We start from the raw sequence: 18,043 nt of genomic DNA on the forward strand, positions 1-18,043 counted from the left end.
CCATCCCTCCACCTCCTCATTCAGGTCATTTATAAAAATCACGAAGAGTAAGGGTCCCAGAATAGATCCCTGAGGCACTCCACTGGTGACCGACCTCCATGCAGAATATGACCCACCTACAACCACTCTTTGTCTTCTGTGGGCAAGCCAGTTCTGGATCCACAAAGCAATGTCCCCTTGGATCCCATGCCTCCTTACTTTCTCTATAAGCCTTGCATGGGGTACCTTATCAAATGCCTTGCTGAAATCCATATACACTACATCTACTGCTCTTCCTTCATCAATGTGTTTAGTCACATCCTCAAAAAATTCAATCAGGCTCATAAGGCACGACCTGCCCTTGACAAAGGCATGCTGACTATTCCTAATCATATTATACCTCTCGAAATGTTCATAAATCCTGCCTCTCAGGATCTTCTCCATCAACTTACCAACTGCTGAGGTCGGACTCACTGGTCTATAATTTCCTGGGCTATCTCTACTCCCTTTCCTGAATAAGGGAAGAACATCTGCAACCCTCCAATCCTCCGGAACCTCTCACGTCCCCATTGATGATGCAAAGATCATCGCCAGAGGCTCAGCAATCTCCTCCCTTGCCTCCCACAGTAGCCTGGGATACATCTCATCTGGTCCCGGCGACTTATCCAACTTGATATTTTCCGCACGTCCTCTTTCTTAATATCTACATGCTCAAGCTTTTCAGTCTGCTGCAAGTCAGCACTACAATCACCAAGAACCTTTTCCATAGTGAATACTGAAGTAAAGTATTCATTAAGTACCTCTGCTATTTCTCCGGTTCCATACATACTTTCCCTCCTATTCTTTCACGCCTATCCTCTTGCTCTTTGCATACTTGTAGAGTGACTTGGAATTTTCCTTAATCCTGCCCACCAAGGCCTTCTCATAGCCCCTTCTGGCTCTCCTAATTTCCTTCTTAAACTCCTTCAAATTAGCCTTATAATCTTCTAGATCTCTAACATAACCTAGCTCTCTGAACCTTTTGTAAGCTTTTCTTTTCTTCTTGACTAGATTTATTACAGCCATTGGGCACCTTGGCTCCTGTACCCTACCATAACTTTCCTGACTCATTGGAACGTACCTACACAGAACTACACACAAATATCCCCTGAACACTTGCCACATTTCTTCCGTACTTTTCCCTGAGAACATCTGTTTCCAATTTAAGCTTCCAATTTCCTGCCAGATAGCCTCATAATTCCCCTTACTCCAATTAAACACTTTTCTAACTTGTCTGTTCCTATCTCTCTCAATGCTATTGTAAAGGAGATAGAATTATGATCACTATCTCCAAAATGCTCTCCCACTGAGAGATCTGACACCTGACTGGGTTCATTTCCCAATACCAAATCAAGTACAGCCTCTCCTCTTGTAGGCTTATCTACATATTGTGTCAAGAAACCTTCCTGAACACACCTAACAAACTCCACCCCATCTAAACCCCCTTGCTCTACGGGGATGCCAGTCGATATTTGGGAAATTAAAATCTCCCATCACGACAACGCTGTTATTGTTACACCTTTCCAGGATCTGTTTCCCTTTCTGCTCCTTGATATCCCTGTTACTATTGGGTGGCCTATAAAAAGCACCCAGTAAAGTTATTGACCCCTTCCTGTTCCTAACCTCCACCCACAGAGACTCCATAGACAATCCCTTCCATGGCGTCCACCTTTTCTGCAGCCATGAGACTATCTCTGATCAACAGTGCCACGCCCCCACCTCTTCTGCCTCCCACCTTGTTCTTTCTGAAACATCTAAATCCCAGCACTTGAAGTAACCATTTCTGTCCCTGCACCATCCAAGTCTCTGTAATGGCCACAGCATCATATCTCCAAGTACTGATCCACGCTCTAAGCTCCTCCACTTTGTTCACAACACTCTTTGCGTTAAAGTAGATGCATCTCAAACCTTCTGTCTGAGCACGACCCTTCTCTATCACCTGCCTATCCTCCCTCTCACACTATCTACAAGCTTTCCCTATTTGTGAGCCATCCTCCTCTTCCTCAGTCTCTTCAGTTCAGCTCCCACCCCCTAACATTTCTAGTTTAAACTCTCCCCAGTAGCCTTAGCAAACCTCCCCGCCATGATATTGGTCCCTCTGGGATTCAAGTGCAACCCGTCCTTTTTGTACAGGTCACACCTGCCCCAGAACAGGTCCCAATGATCCAGAAATTTGAATCCCTTCCCACTGCTCCAATCCCTCAGTCACGCATTTATCCTCCACTTCATTCTATTCCTATTCTCATTGTCGCGTGGCACAGGCAGTAACCCCGATATTACTACCTTTGTTCCCTAACTCAGTCCCTTAGGAGCTGCAGCTCGCCACACCTGGTGCAGATATGGCCATCCGAGAGGCTGGGAGACTCCAGGACCTCCCACATCTGACACCGAGCACAGAAAACTGGCCTCACACACATACTTTCTCCTTTCCACAAGTAATACCAGTAAACCTACCTCGCCTCGTTCCATTACTTCCTAAGCCCATTGAGCCAAAGCCCTATCACTCTGCTGCCTGCTCCGAATGCTGGATATAGTGGTCTTCTTTTTAAACCTTTCGTGCTCCACTGGCTGACGTCACACGCCTGTGCAGCCTTGCCTCTCTTTTACCTTTTGTTTAAGGACCCTCCAATTTTCCATATTTCATCAGATTTATATGAAAGACACAGAACCTTGCTGAGAAACTATCAATGTTATTAACTCCTGTGCCTGCCCCCCCACCACCCCAGCAAGAGTTTGACTCCATTCAGGCCCATCTGTCTGGATAATAACATGGACCTAAATGGGAATTATGATCTTATTACTAGAACCTGTCTCTGCAACCCATTAGAGTGTATGACACCAAGATCAACAGTCTATGTGTTTTCCCACATCACCTTATATCCCACACCAAAAGGTTCAGGAACAGTTACTACTCCTCGGCCATCATGATTCCGAAACAGCGTTGATAAGTTCACTCACCCCAACTTTAAACTGACTCTACAAACTTTAAACTCACTTTTAAGGACTCAACAACTCAAGTTCTCAGTGTTATCAGTATTTTCTACTTCTTCCCCCCTCCATCAGATTTCCAAATGGGGAGAGAACCCATGTACGCTACCTCAATATTCTTGTTTTCTCATTTTTTTTCTTTCTTTTTGCGTGCTTATTTAATTTAATTTATAATTATATTTATATACTCTCTCGCTCTCCATCTCTCTCTCACTCTACATTATACATACATACATATATATATGTGTGTGTGTGTGTGTGTGTGTGTGTGTGCTGTAGTCTTCTATGTCTATGACTCTCTTTCTCTCTCTCTCTCTATATATATATGTGTATTTCTTAGTGTAATTTATATTTTACATTATTACATATTACAATGTCCTTCTGCCTTAAAACAACAGATTTCATGACATATGCAACTGATATCAAACCTGATTCTAATGATTTAATTGTGATTTTATTATTTAAACAATTTTTCTTCTTTTGTACTTTTGTCAGTCTTTGTTACTTATACAGTTTGTCATATTTCTTTACTTTCAGGTAAATGCCTGCAAAAAATGAACCTCAAGGTAGTATACATACTTTGATATTAAATTTACTTTGAACTTTGAACCCCTCCTGGAGTTAGAGGCTACAGAATGTAGGCCTCATTTTGAATGAATCAAAATGTTCCCCTTGCTCTTATTACTGGAACCTGTCTATAAGGCCCATTAGTGCATATGGCACCAATAAGCACAATCTGTGTGTTCTCCCAAGTTAGCTAGACTTCTAACCAAAACCCAGACGAGGAAGAATATCACTCCCATCTGTTGACCATTCAACAATTAATCTAGGTTAGGCAATTTACTACACAACTCTTAATTAATCAAAGCTTGCACTTTATTGTCTCTATACAAACAACATCTTAACTATGTTGACCCTAGCCCAACAATTTTAATCATCATTTCTCCATTCTGTACCAATACTCACTCAGACCACAGTAAAATATAAGACATCCCATTGACTGATCCTTTCTCCTCCTAACCCCTGGCGCCGAGTTTCTTCCTTGCGATAGTTACTCTGTGCAGTTTTCACCCCTTTCGATTTGAATCTCTTCACTTTTAAACAGTTCTTATTAGTTCAAGTGTTGTGCTTCCATCTTGTTGGCGCAAGATCATCTGACTGATCTATATCGGATTCCCATTCGATGTAATCCAAGGGCTACACAACTTCTGCCTTAGGTGACGTCTTTTGTTCTATTGGAATCTGGTTCAAACCAGTTGAAAAGGGTCACACAGACACTGTGCTGAGATAATAAGATTACTTCTGCAAACCTGCCATTATACACAGTACATGTGAAAATCTGCAGATTCCAGAAATCCAAACAACACACAAAATGCTGGAGGACCTCAGCAGGCCAGGCTGCATCTACGGAAAAGAGTAAACTGTTGATATTTCAGGCCAAGATCCTTGGTAATACAGAGTACACAGATCATCTGAGAGTTATCTCAGATTTAGCAGGTCAAAACTCCTTCTGTTCACATTCAATTACTCTGAAGAAGCTATCCCAGAGCATCAAACAGTTCACAAAATGGAGGTTACAGAGCAGCTTCACAAAATGACACTATCCACTCCTTCAAGCACATGGCAAGAACAAAGACAATTGGTTTGCCTACTTCCAGTGTCCTTGATGCATTTGAATTTGATGTTTTCTTCCATATTTTAATTCCTTCATGGCCAACATGTCCCACCTACTCTGCTCTGGTTTTCTCTATCTTTTACAATTGATTTTAAAGTTCTCTTACTTGTTTTTAAATCTCTTTTTGGTCTGGGACCAGAATATATCACAGATTTGTTTTCGATTTATAACCTGCTCAAAGCTCTCTGGTCTTCATCTGCCAGTCTCTTAAACAATCTTTCACAAAAGATAATTGGCAGGTCAGCTTTTCTGAACTACGCTCCTAAACTGTGGAATTTGACACCTAAATCTGTAGGGAATGCAGACTCAGTTAACATTTTTAAAAATCAGCTCAAAACCTATTTATTTAAACTTGGTAGTAACAAACATCTTATTGTCTTTTATTTTCCTGTTTATTTTTATTTTTTTTTATTTTGATGTTTGCATATTTATTCCATTGTAAAACACTTTCATCTACACCGTCTGTATGGAAAGTGCTCTATAAATAAAGTTATTATTACCGCAAATGCCAAGAGAACTGAGGGAAATGGAAATGGATTTTCCTCAACCTTTCCAGTAAATAGTTTGGAATGTTCTTTCTCTGCTGCCTCATTACCTTTCCATGCAGCCTTTTCCAGTTCCGGAATACATTCAGTTTGTTCCAACATCCGGAGTAGAGTGACATTCCAAGCATACTGCAGCGCACACATGTACCTCTCTTTTGAAAGAAAAGCCAACTTTCAGCATAGCTTAAAGTACTTTGCAACCTATTAAATACTTCTAAAGTGTAGTCACAGTTCACAGTTCAAAGTAAATTTATTATCTAAGTGTATATATGTCACCACGAACAGCCCTGGAATTTACGTTCTTGCAGGCATTCTCAATAAATACTAAAAAATAAAAGTAAAATAATAATAATAAATAAGCAATAAATTTCGAGAACATGAGATGAAGAGTCTGTGAAGGTGAGTCCATACATTGTGGGAACAGTTCAGTGCTGGGGTGAGTGAAGTTGAGTGAAGATATCACCCCTGTTCGAGTGCTTGATGGTTGAGGGGTAATAACTATTCCTGAAACTGGCAGTGTGGGATTTGAGGCTTCTGTGCCTCCTTCTTAACAGCAGCAGTGAGAAGATAACATAACTTGTATGATGGGGATCTTTGATTTTGGGTTTGCTTTCCTGCAATAGCATTCTGTGTAGATGTGTTCACTGGTGGGAAGACTTTATCTGTGATGGGCAAGGACGTGTCCATTACTTTTTGTGGACTTTTTCATTCAGGGCAATGTGGAGACACAGGCAAGTTGGCTATACAGCACGTTCTCAAAAACAGCATTGTTCTAACAACCAAAATTCAAAGTCCATTTATTAGCAAAGTAAGTATACTATATACTGTACAAACTTGAGATTCATCTCCTTACAGACAGCCAGAAAACAGAGACCCAGTAGAACCCTTTGAAAAAGAAAACACTCAAGCACCCAATATGAAAAAAGAACAAATCATGCAAACAATAAGGGTAAGCAAATAACATTCAGATCTGAAGTTCACAAAAATGAGTTCACAGTCATGAAGCCAATTGCAGCTGATCCAGAAGCCACTAGTTGTAGGCTTCAGCCTTAGATCCGCACAGAGACGAGTAAACCTCATTGAGCTGCCAGTGGAATACCAGCCAGGCCTTCGCTTCTGGTCCCAACACCCTGACATTTTCAATTTGGCCCAGCACTTAAAATGGCCAAACATTGGTTCATTCCTGACCCTGCCTTTTCTATATTCTCTAGGTCCTGGGTCCTACCGCCTCGATTTAGCCTGTAGCCAACCCTTCAACTGGCTTATTCCTCGCTCTCGGACCTGTGCCCCACTGCCTCAACTTGCCCCACTCTTGCCATGGATTCATCACTTGGAATTGGCTCCAAGCCCACTCCAGCAATGGCTAGCCATTGGCTCCGTCCTCAATCTCAGGCCCAGGCCCCACTGCTTTGATATGGCCGTACACGCCATGCCGCAATTGTCCTGCTCCTTTGAGACTTCAGTTCACACTGTAAAAATGCCAGCTCGTACAGGTGGTTCAAATGCTCAAGCTCGAAAGGGAAGTTACAGGCTATTAATTGCAATGATCACTTTCCAGAAAAAGTGAACGTAAATTTGTTTGCTGCCAGTACGACATCGCTGTGGATCACCAGGGTACTCCATGATGGCACCGACCTGTGACGTATGTTGAGTTTCAATTCAGATTTAGCTGTCTTTTAATTGTTTAATTGTTAAATTTTAATTTTTTTTAGGTTCTTAAAGGTGCTTTTGGGGACAGAGAAGGGAGTTAGGATTTGGGATTAACACAAATAATGCATTTCACTGGATGTTTGATGTTAACATGACAAATAAATGAATCTTGAATCTTTGACTGTGTATCTCAGTTGTGCTGAATGTGAGATAAATTTTATCTAGGACCTAGGATGAAAAAACAAGCTCACTTTCATATCACTGTGTGGGATCACAGATGTCACAATATTGTGTTCAGTCCTGGTTTCTTCATGATTGGAAGAGTGTGGAAACTTTAGAGAGGATGATTTACCAGGATGCCGCCTGGTTTAAAGGACACATATTATGAGGATCAGTTGAATGAGCTAGGAATTTTCTCTTTGGAGTGAAGGAGGATGAGAGGTGTACAAAATGATAAGAGGCATAAATAGAGTGGACAGCCAGAGACTTTTTCTGAGGACGGAAGTGGATAATACAAGCAAGCATGATCTTAAAGTGATTGAAGGAAAGTATGGGTGGGAATATCAGAGGTAAGTTCTTTACACAGAGTAGTAGGTGCATGGAACAAGCTGTCAGGGGTGGTGGTAGAGGCAGGTACATTAGGAGCAATTAAGAAACTCTTAGATATGCACATGAATGATAGAAAGATGGAGGGCTATGTAGGAAGGAATTGTTAGATTGATCTTGGTGTGGATTAGAAGGTGAATGACATAATGTTCTAGGTTCTATGATTATCATATGAGGAGCATTTGATGGCTCTGGGCCTGTACTCACTGGATTTCAGAAAAATGAAGTGGGGGGGTAGGGAATCACATTGAAAGCTCTCGAATCTCAAAAGGATTCTATAGAATGGATGTGGAGAGGATGTTTCCTATAGTGGGTGAGTCTAACACCAGAGGACACAACTTCTGAATAGAGCAACATCCATTCAGAACGAAGATGAGGAGGAATTTCTTTTGCCAGAGAGTGGTGAATCTGTGGAATTTGTTGCCACAGGTGGCTGTAGAGGCTAACTCATTGGGTATGTTTAAGGCAGGGGTTGATAGATACTTGATTAGTCAGAGCATGAAGGAATACGGGTAGAAGGCAGGAGATTGGTGCTCAGATGAAAATCGATCAGCCATGCTGAAATCGTGGAACAGGTTCAATGTGCTAAATGGCCTAATTCTGCTCCTATATTTTATGGTCTTATTAGTAAGAGAAGGGTGTGAAAGGGACCAGAACAACACACACAAAATGCTGTGAGGACTCAGCAAGCATTCATCAGGACTAGAAATTAATGGAAAATAAGCTAGAATAAGAAGGTTGGAAGAGGGAAAGGAATGCAAGCTATAACATGATAGGTCTCACCAAGTGGGTGGGAGAGGGGGATGTAGAAAGAAGCTGGGAGATGATATTTGGAAAAGGTGAAGAGCTGAAGAAGAAGATATTTAATCACTGTATTTTATAACATGGGCATGTTCAATACTTGAAAGGGGCAGCCACTGATTCTTTTAGAGTTAGATATGGCCCTTGTGGCTAGGGGGGTCAGGGGGTATGGAGGGAAGGCTGGGGCAGTGTTCTGAGTTGGATGATCAGCCATGATCATAATAAATGGCGGTGCAGGCTCGAAGGGCCGAATGGCCTACTCCTGCACCTATTTTCTATGTTTCTATGTTTCTATGTTTAATTTTGGAGTTGTTTGTTTTTAATTCAGTTGTAACTTAGATGGCATTCTAAATAACTCAATTTCAATTTTAAATTTACTCAGTGTTTTTAGCAATTGAACTGCCAGTCTGCTGTTTTGCATGGAATGGAGTAACACTGCAATCTCGTTGTCCTCGGCAATGACAATAAAGCTCTAACTAACTCGGTGATAGATAGAAGAGATTAAGGGCTAGAGAAGAATAAATCTGATAGGAGACGAGATTGGACCATCGGAGAAAGGGAAGTAGGACAGCACCAGGGGGAGATGATAGGCAGGTGAGAAGCAAAGAAGAGGCAAGAGAGGAGCCAGAGTGGGGAATGGAAGAAGAGGAATAGGGAAGGGAGAAAAATTACTGAAAGTTAGAGAAATCGATATTCATGTCATCAATCTGGAGGCTACCCAGACGGAATAGGTCATGTTGCTCCTCCAACCTGAGAACTGGACTCATCGTATCAATGAAGGACGCTTATGCCTACAAATCAGAATGGAAATGGAAGGTTGGTAAGAAAGCAAAATGCAATGTTAGCACGCACTTTGACAGGACTAGAATATAAAAGCAAGGATATACTGCTGAGGCTATATAAGCCATTGTTCAGATCACACAGGGAATATTGTGAACAGTTTTCGGTCCTCATATAAGAAAATTTGTGCTGGCATTGGAGAGGGTTCAAAGAAGGTTTACGAGGATGACCCTGGGAATGAAAGAGTTCATGTATGAGAAGCATGTGGTGGCTCTGGGCCTGTACTTGAATGAGGGGGGAATCTCATTGAAACCTATCAAATACTGAAAGGCCTAGATAGAGTGAGAATGTTTCCTGTTGCGGGGGAGTGTAGGACCAGAGGGCACAGCCTCAGAATAAAGGACATCCCTTTAGAACAGAGGTGAAGAGAAATTTCTTGAACTAGAGTGTGGTGAATCTGCGGAATTCATTGCCATGACAGCAATGGAAGCTAAGTCATTGGGCATATTTAAAGCAGAGGCTGACAGATTCTTGATTAGTAAGTGGGTCAAAGATTAAGGGAAGAAGGCAGGAGAATGGGTTTAAGAGGGAAAATAAATCAGCCATGATGGAATGGTGGAGCAGACCCAATGGGCTGAAATGCCTAATTCTGCTCCAATGTCTTCTGATGTTATGGTCATTTCCTTTCTGGCTAACGCCTGTTGTAGCAAAAACTTCTTACAGCAGTCATTGTGATTTCTCCTGTCCTGTCTGTCTACAATCGGCAACAGCCTCAACCTTCAGTCAGCCAGCTTGCCTTGTTTGTACTTTTCATTTCTGTTTCTCTTGGCAGACATTGCTACTCCCACAAGATTTGTTATCCTGGCTAGGATCCCCACCACAGTCCTGAGGTAATGCTTTGCACTGTCATCTTTCAAATGGGACACACAGGCGAAACCCCATCTGCCCTCTCTCGTCCAGGTTATAAGATCATAATTTCCAGTTTAACCCTTGTCGCCTCTCAAATGACAGCCATACTTTTACATATCTCCTCATAATTCATCTGCTTGATTTTTCTGTACTGAATTTCTCTGAACTGATGCTGAATGGAATTGATGACCAATGCAGATGTTGTACTTTTCTCTGTCCCTGTTTCTGTCTGTCAGTCTTTCTCTGAAATATAGAGTCATAGAACACTGCAGAACAGAAACAACCCATCTAATCCATGCCAAACTGCTATTCTGCCTAGTCCCACTGACCTGCACCTAAACCATAGCTCTCCATACACTTCTCAATCATGTACGTATCCGAACTTCTTTTAGATGTTGAAACTGAACCCACTTCCACTGGCCAATCCACATTTGCACCACTCTCTGAGTGAAAAAGTTCCCCTTCAGGTTCTCCTTCAGATTGATTCCCGCCATTGCCTGTATGGAGTTTGTACGTTCTCCCCGTGACCGCACAGATATCCTGTGGATGCTCTGGTTTCCTCCCACATTCCAAAGACATACCAGTTGGTAGGTTAATTGGTTGTTGTAAATGTACTATGATTAGGCTAGGATTAAATCATCGGATTTCTGCATGGCATGGCTGGAAGTGTCAGAAGGGCCTATCGACACTGTATGTCAATAACATATTTTTGTATTTCACATTTTTTTTAGAGGACACACAGTCCTCTTTTATTGTCATTCAGTAATGCATGCAGTAAGAAATGATACAATGTTCCTACAGAATGGTATCACAGAAATACAAGACAAACCAAGACTAAAAAAACTGACAAAAACCACATAATTATAACATATAGTTACACCAGTGCAAAGCAATACCGTAATTTGGTAAAGAACAGACCATGGGCACGGTAAAAGAAAAAGTCTCAAAGTCTCTCGAAAGTCCCATCATCTCAACGCAGATGGTAGAAGGAAGAAAAACTCTCCCTGCCATGAGCTTCCAACGCCGCAAACTTGCCGATGCAGCATCCTGGAAGCACCTGAACACAGCCAGCTCTTGAGTCCATCAGAAAACTTCGAGCCTCCGACACCGAGCACCGAGCACCATCTCTGCCGAGTGCTTTGACCCCGGCCCTGGCAACAGGCAATAGGCAAAGCCGAGGATTTGGGGCCTTCGCCTCCAGAGATTCTTGATTGCACAGTAGCAGTGGTAGCGAAGTGGGCATTTCAGAAGTTTCTCTACATGTTCCTCCGCGCTTCTCACGTCTGTCTCCATCAAATCAGGATTATGCATTTCACCCTTAACCTATGACCTTTGGTTCTAGTAAAATTTAGACGGAAAATTTTAGTGAAGTCATTCAGCTTCACTGCCCAGTCATTGAAATGTTTCCACAACCAATGGACTCACTTTCAAGGACTCTTCATCTCATGCTCTCAGTATTTATTGCTTATTAATTTATTATTATTATTATTTCTTCTTTTTTTTGTTAAACAATTTGTGTCTCCTGCGCTATGGTTGAACGCCCTAGTTTGGTGATCTTTCATTGATTCTGTTATGGTTATTATTCTATAGATTTATTGACTATGCTCACAAGAAAAGGAATCTCAGAGTTGTATATAGTGACATATATGTGCTTTGATAATATATTTAGTTTGAACTTTGAAAACCACAACACCCAGAGGAAACCCGCATGGTCACAAGGATGACAGACAAACTCCTTACAGATGGTGGCAGGAATTGAAACCCGATCGCTGACACTGTAATTGTGTTTTGCTAAATGCAATGCTACCATACGGCCAAAAAATCAAGCAATAGGCATCACAATTAGAATGACATTGTGGGGCTGATATGTAGACTTACATTGAGTGCAGTAGGATTTCTAACTTGAATCCTTCCATTCTGTGACAAACACCACACCCACATGAGGAAAACAAATGAGTCATTTATCCTCTCCTGTTGCAAGAGATCTTGTTCAAGTCATCATCATCATTATCATATGATGTGGCCAATCATAGTCTTTCCATGATCATGATTGTTCTCAGCAGATTTTTCCACAGAAGTAGTTTGCCTTTGCGTTCTTCTGGGCAGTGCCTTCTTCTGGAAAGGAAGCTGGTACCTGCTGTAGGCTGCCCTGACTTGCTGTTCATTAAAGTAAATATGCAAGATGAGAAGGGGCATAGATGGGGTGGACATGCTCCCAGGGTAAAAATGGCTAATACAAGGGGGAATGTTCCCTCTAATGTTACTTTTTTACAACTGCACAGACTAACCATTGCTTTGAGCAGAAGATTTTCCTATGGCCTGAGCACTGTATAGCACTTTAGTGAAACAGTATATAAAAGGAAACTCTAGCTGTGCGGCAACAAAGGCTATGCACATGAGAGCATTTCGGTTACTGCGCGGCTGTGCACCAGTGCAGCTTAGAGGGAACACTGGCGAGAGGGCACAATTTTAAGGTGATTGAAGGGAAGGAAAGGGGGGATGTCAGAGGTAGGTTTTTTTACACAGAGTGCTGGGTGTGGGATGTGCTGGCAGGAGCGGTGGTAGAGGCAGATCCATTCATCATTATCATCATCATCGTCATCATCATCATGTGCCATGTTGGTATGACGTAGGTGATCATAGTTCTTGACATGATTGTTCTTGGCCAATATTTCTACTGAAGTGGTTTGCCTTTGCCTTCTCCTAGACAGTGACTTTACAAGACAGGTGACCCCAGTCATTATCAAAATTCTTCAGAGGTCGTCTGCCTGGTGTTAGTGGTCGCACAACCAGGACTTCTGATATGCACCAGCTGCTCATACAACCACCCACCACATGTGACCATGGCTTTACGCGACCCTAATCAGGGTGCCAAACAGGTACTACACCTTGCCCAAGGGTGATCTGCAGGCTAGCAGAGTGAAGGAGCACGTTACACCTTCTTTGGTAGAGAGGTATCTCTACATTGCACCACTCTTATTCAAGTGTAGTATTTAAACTTCAGGCAGAGGCCACTCATCAGCCATGGTTGATACCTCATCTAGGAGAAGGAAAACTCTGATTCCAAACTATCATTGCCTTCCAGCTATACCCACTCATGGGGAAGGCTTTGGGGGTAAACCAAGGGAAAATCCAGAGCAGTAGATCCTAAAGTTGAGATCAACAGTGAATTGCAATTTTTGTGACGCCGCTGGTACCAAACTGTAATTGTCTCTATCATTCCTTTGGATTCATCAGCTGTATGGAGAGGGGGAGCCTGGTGCATGAGCAACAGCTTGCTTTCCATATTGTATTGCCCTGGTTTGCATATCGAAATTGTCATCTTTAAATACTTTATACTTTATTGTATCCAAACAATTGATACTAGAACGTACAATCATCACAGCGATATTTGATTCTGTGCTTCGTGCTCCCTGGATTACGAATATTAAATACTAAAAATATTAAGACAGTAAAAATAAGTAAATATTAAAAATTTAAATTATAAATCATAAATAGAAAATAGAAAAATGGAAAGTAAAGTAGTGCAAAAAAACCGAGATGCGGGTCCGGATATTTGGAGGGTATGGCCCAGATCTGGGTCAGGATCTATTCAGCAGTCTTATCACAGTTGGAAAGAAGCTGTTCCCAAATCTGGCTGTACAAGTCTTCAAGCTCCTGAGCCTTCTTCTGGAACGACGGCTCAGGAGCTTGAAGAGGGACGAAAAGTGTGTTGGCTGGATGGGTCGTGTCCGCAGTGCTCTGACAGCGTGCAGTGTAAAGTGAGTCCAAGCATGGAAAATTGGCTTGTGTGATGTGCTGCGCCGTGTTCACGATCTTCTGCAGCTTCTTTCGGTCTTGGACAGGACAACTTCCATACCAGCTTGTGATGCACCCTAGAAGAATGCTTTCTAGGGTGCATCTATAAAACTTAGTGAGGGTTTTAGGGGACAGGCCAAATTTCTTTAGTTTTCTCAGGAAGTAAAGGCGCAATATCTAGGACACAATATTCACGTTTGACCCTGACCAACGGAGGCCTCACAGTATTTAAACTCTTGCCCAGGGTATTTTCCTCATAAGCCACTTTTCCTCTCTGTCATAATGCAGGTCCCAGTGGATTTAGTTGAATCCTCAAAGAAATGCCATCATGAAATAGCAGCAACTTGGTTCAATCCAATGGCTTTAACATTATAAATGGATCTTTTCCACTAACGTGCTTTCCCCTCTGCTTCGCTCTGGACAGAATCAACATGAGAGATGAAAAATATTCTTGATCTACACTTTGATCCAAATACATTTGCTCATCCAAGCACATCAGTTGGTCATCAAGAGATAGATTTATCAGAGTCGGATTTGTGAGGAAACTAAATAGTTTAAGAATTCAAAGAAAATTAATCATTCTCAGGCCATTATAATATGTCTGTTTTTTCCATTCAGAATGGTCTGTGCATGGCTGATTTATTAATCCAGCTTCTGACAGCAATCTCTCAATTTTTCAACAATCCCCCATAGAACAATTACTGCTTACAAGACAGAGACACTTGCGCATTGAACAATGACTAGATGAACAATAATACAATATAGAAATGTCAAAGGCATTTCTCTCTACGGCGCTGAAGCTAGGAGGCTGCTCCAGGTTCTGTATCTGTGCCGATTTGCCCCGCTGTGTGATGAACTGAAGCCGAGGTTATGGGCCTGTTCTATTTATTTTTCCCTCTCTGCACATAAGGTATTGTTCATTTTTAAAATTGGATTCTTTCAGGTTTCTGTTTTCGTGGCTGCCTGTAAGCAGATGAATCTCAAGGTTGTATTTTTATATATACTTGGATAATAAATGTACTTTGAACTGAATGTATGTTTCTAGTGGGTCTACTGCTATAGCACACCCACTTCACAGTTCAACATGTTGTGCATTCAGAGATATTCTTCTGTTCTAACGTGTGGTTATCTGAGTTACTGTCAATTTCCTATCAGCTTGATCAGTCTTGCCATTCTCCCCTGACCTCGCTCATCAACAAGGTGTTTTCACCAACAGAACTGCTGCCCACTGGATGATTTTTGCTTCTCACACCATTCTCTGTAAACTCTAGAGAATGTTGTGTGCAAAAATCCCAGGAATTCAGCAGTTTCTTAGACCACCCTGTCTGGCACCAACAACCATTCCATGGTCAAAGTCACTTAGATCACATTTCTTCCCCATTCCGGTGGATGGTCTGAACAACAACTGAAGACAGGTCTCAGCATGAAACATCAACTGTTTACTCATTTCCATACACGCTACCAGATCTTCTGAGTTTTTACAGCATTTTGTGCGTATTGTAACTGAACCTCTAGACCATGTCTGCATGCTTTTATGCATTGACTTGCAGCCACATGACTGGCTGGTTAGATCTTTGCATCAATGAGCAGGTGCCTTGGTGAAACTAATAAAGTGACCACGGAGTGTGTATGCCAACATATATCTTGGGATTTATTTTCTCCAAGGTGAAGGTTGTTTGTGATTTCATTGGGTTCCTGAATAAATTTGTTTCATTACTGAATAATGTGCTTGTCTGCAGCTGAGAAGCAGGACTGATGTGTGAAAGACAGTCATTTATTACCTGTAAACCCCACCATGAGGGAGGGAAAGACAAAAAGTTGCTCCAGGGCATATCATGTCTGGTAGCACCACGTCTTCCTCATTAGCCAAAAGTCTCGGCAGAGGATGTATTTCTTTCAGCATTTGGTACAATTCCATCTTCACCAAAGCATACTGGTCCTGGAAATTTTGAGAAATGTGCACACAAAGCATGAGAGGAACTCAGCAGGTCAAGCAGAATTTATGGAGACAAAATAAAGAGTCGATGTTTCAGGCCAATACCCTTCATCAAGATGCAAAAAAGGTCTATGACTTTGTAGACATAGAAGTCTATATCTTAGACTTCCTCTATATCAAAGACATAGTCCCATATCACAGGGTTCCCCAAACTTTTTTGCACCGTGGACCGGTTTAATATTGACAATATCCTTGTCGATTGGCCAACGGTGTTCAAGTAGGGTTGCCAACTTTCTCACTCCCAAATAAGGGACAAAAGTAGCAGTCAAATATGGGACACTTGTGTTTACCCTGAGAAAGACTACCATGACCATGAAGCCTTGCGCAGGCACCTGTGTGCGCATGCGTGACGTGTGCATCCATGACGTGCGCATGCGTGTATGTGCCAATTTTTTTTCTACAAATCGGTTTTGGCTTAATCTTCCCGATTCTGTTAAGTGAAACTACACTGTACATACATTATTTCTACTTTATATAGGCTGTGTATTTATAGACAATAGACAATAGACATAGGTGCAGGAGTAGGCCATTTGGCCCTTCGAGCCAGCACCGCCATTCACTGTGATCATGGCTGTTCATCCACAATCAGTATCCAGTTCCTGCCTTATCCCCACAACCTTTGATTCTGCTATCTTTAAGAGCTCTATCCATCTCTTTTTTGAAAGCATCCAGAGACTTGGCCTCCACAGCCTTCTGGGGCACAGTATTCCATATATCCACCACTCTCTGGGTGAAAAAGTTTTTCCTCAACTCCGTTCTAAATGGCCTACCCCTAATTCTTAACATGTGGCCTCTGGTTCTGGACTCACCCATCAGCAGGAACATGCTTCCTGCCTCCAGCATGTCCAATCCCTTAATAATCTTATATGTTTCAATAAGATCCCCTCTCAGCTTTCTAAATTCCAGAGTATACAAGCCCAGTCGCTCCAATCTTTCGACATATGACAGTCCCACCATCCCGGGAATTAACCTTGTGAACCTATGTTGCATTCCCTCAATAGCAAGAATGTCCTTCCTCAAATTTGGAGACCAAAACTGTACACAGTACTCCAGGTGTGGTCTCCCCAGGGCCCTCTAAAGCTGCAGAAGGACCTCTTTGCTCTTATACTCAATTCCCCTTGTTATGAAGGCCAGCATGCCATTAGCTTTCTTCACTGCCTGCTGTACTTGCATGCTTGCTTTCAGTGACTGATGTACAAGAACACCTAGGTCTCGTTGTGCTTCCCCTTTTCCTAACTTGACTCCATTTAGATAATAATCTGCCTTCCCGTTCTTACCACCAAAGTGGATAACCTCACATTTATCCACATTAAACTGCATCTGCCATGCATCTTCCCACTCACCCAGCCTGTCCAAGTCACCCTGCATTCTCATAACATCCTCCTCACATTTCACACTGCCACCCAGCTTTGTGTCATCGGCAAATTTGCTAATGTTACTTTTAATTCCCTCATCTAAATCATTGATATATATTGTAAACAGCTGCGGTCCCAGCACTGAACCCTGTGGTACCCCACTGGTCACACCTGCCATTCTGAAAGGGACCCATTAATCGCTATTCTTTGTTTTCTGTCAGCCAGCCAATTTTCAATCCATGTCAGTACTCTGCCCCCAATACCATGTGTCCTAATTTTGCCCACTAATCTCCTATGTGGTACTTTATCAAAGGCTTTCTGAAAATCCAGGTACTCTACATCCACTGGCTTCTCCCTTGTCTATTTTCATCGTTACATCCTCTAAAAATTCCAGAAGATTAGTCAGGCACGATTTCCCCTTCGTAAATCCATGCTGACTCGGACCGATCCTGTTACTGCTATCCAGATGTGTTGTAATTTCATCTTTTATAATTGACTCCAGCATCTTTCCCACCACCGACGTCAGGCTAACCAGTCTATAATTCCCTGTTTTCTTTCTTCCTCCCTTCTTGAAGAGAGGGACATTAGCCACCCTCCAATCCACAGGAACTGATCCTGAATCTATAGAACATTGGGAAATGATTACCAACGCGTCCACGATTTCTAAAGCCACCTCCTTAAGTACCTTGGGATGCAGACCATCAGGTCCCATCATATCATTCCCCCTTTTACTATATGTTAGTGTTATTTTAGGTTTTATGTGTTATTTGGTATGATTAGGTTATTTCAAGTTCAACAGTGTGTGACAGGGAATGAGGAAAGGTGCACATGACCCATATCGTTTCATGTTGCCAAATCATATCGTTTCCTCGCGGCCCGGTAGCACATGCTTTGCGGTCCAGTACCGGTCCGCGGCCCGGTG

The 18,043-nt window shown here is 42.2% G+C and overlaps 1 long non-coding RNA gene across 3 annotated transcripts in view; it reads left to right on the forward strand.

The window, feature by feature from the left end:
- LOC140202134 (uncharacterized) overlaps positions 1-18,043 on the forward strand; it is a 71,322-nt gene that overhangs the window by 38,365 nt on the left and 14,914 nt on the right. For 2 of the 3 annotated variants that reach the window (XR_011887007.1, XR_011887009.1), the window contains one exon: positions 6,438-6,979. This is a non-coding gene — a long non-coding RNA (uncharacterized lncRNA). Of the gene's footprint in view, positions 1-6,437; positions 6,980-18,043 lie in introns of those variants that run through there. The other variant, XR_011887008.1, reaches the window with a different exon arrangement.

The sequence above is a fragment of the Mobula birostris genome, chromosome 8 (assembly GCF_030028105.1).
Source record: "Mobula birostris isolate sMobBir1 chromosome 8, sMobBir1.hap1, whole genome shotgun sequence".
NCBI classification, from domain to species: Eukaryota; Metazoa; Chordata; class Chondrichthyes; order Myliobatiformes; family Myliobatidae; genus Mobula; species Mobula birostris.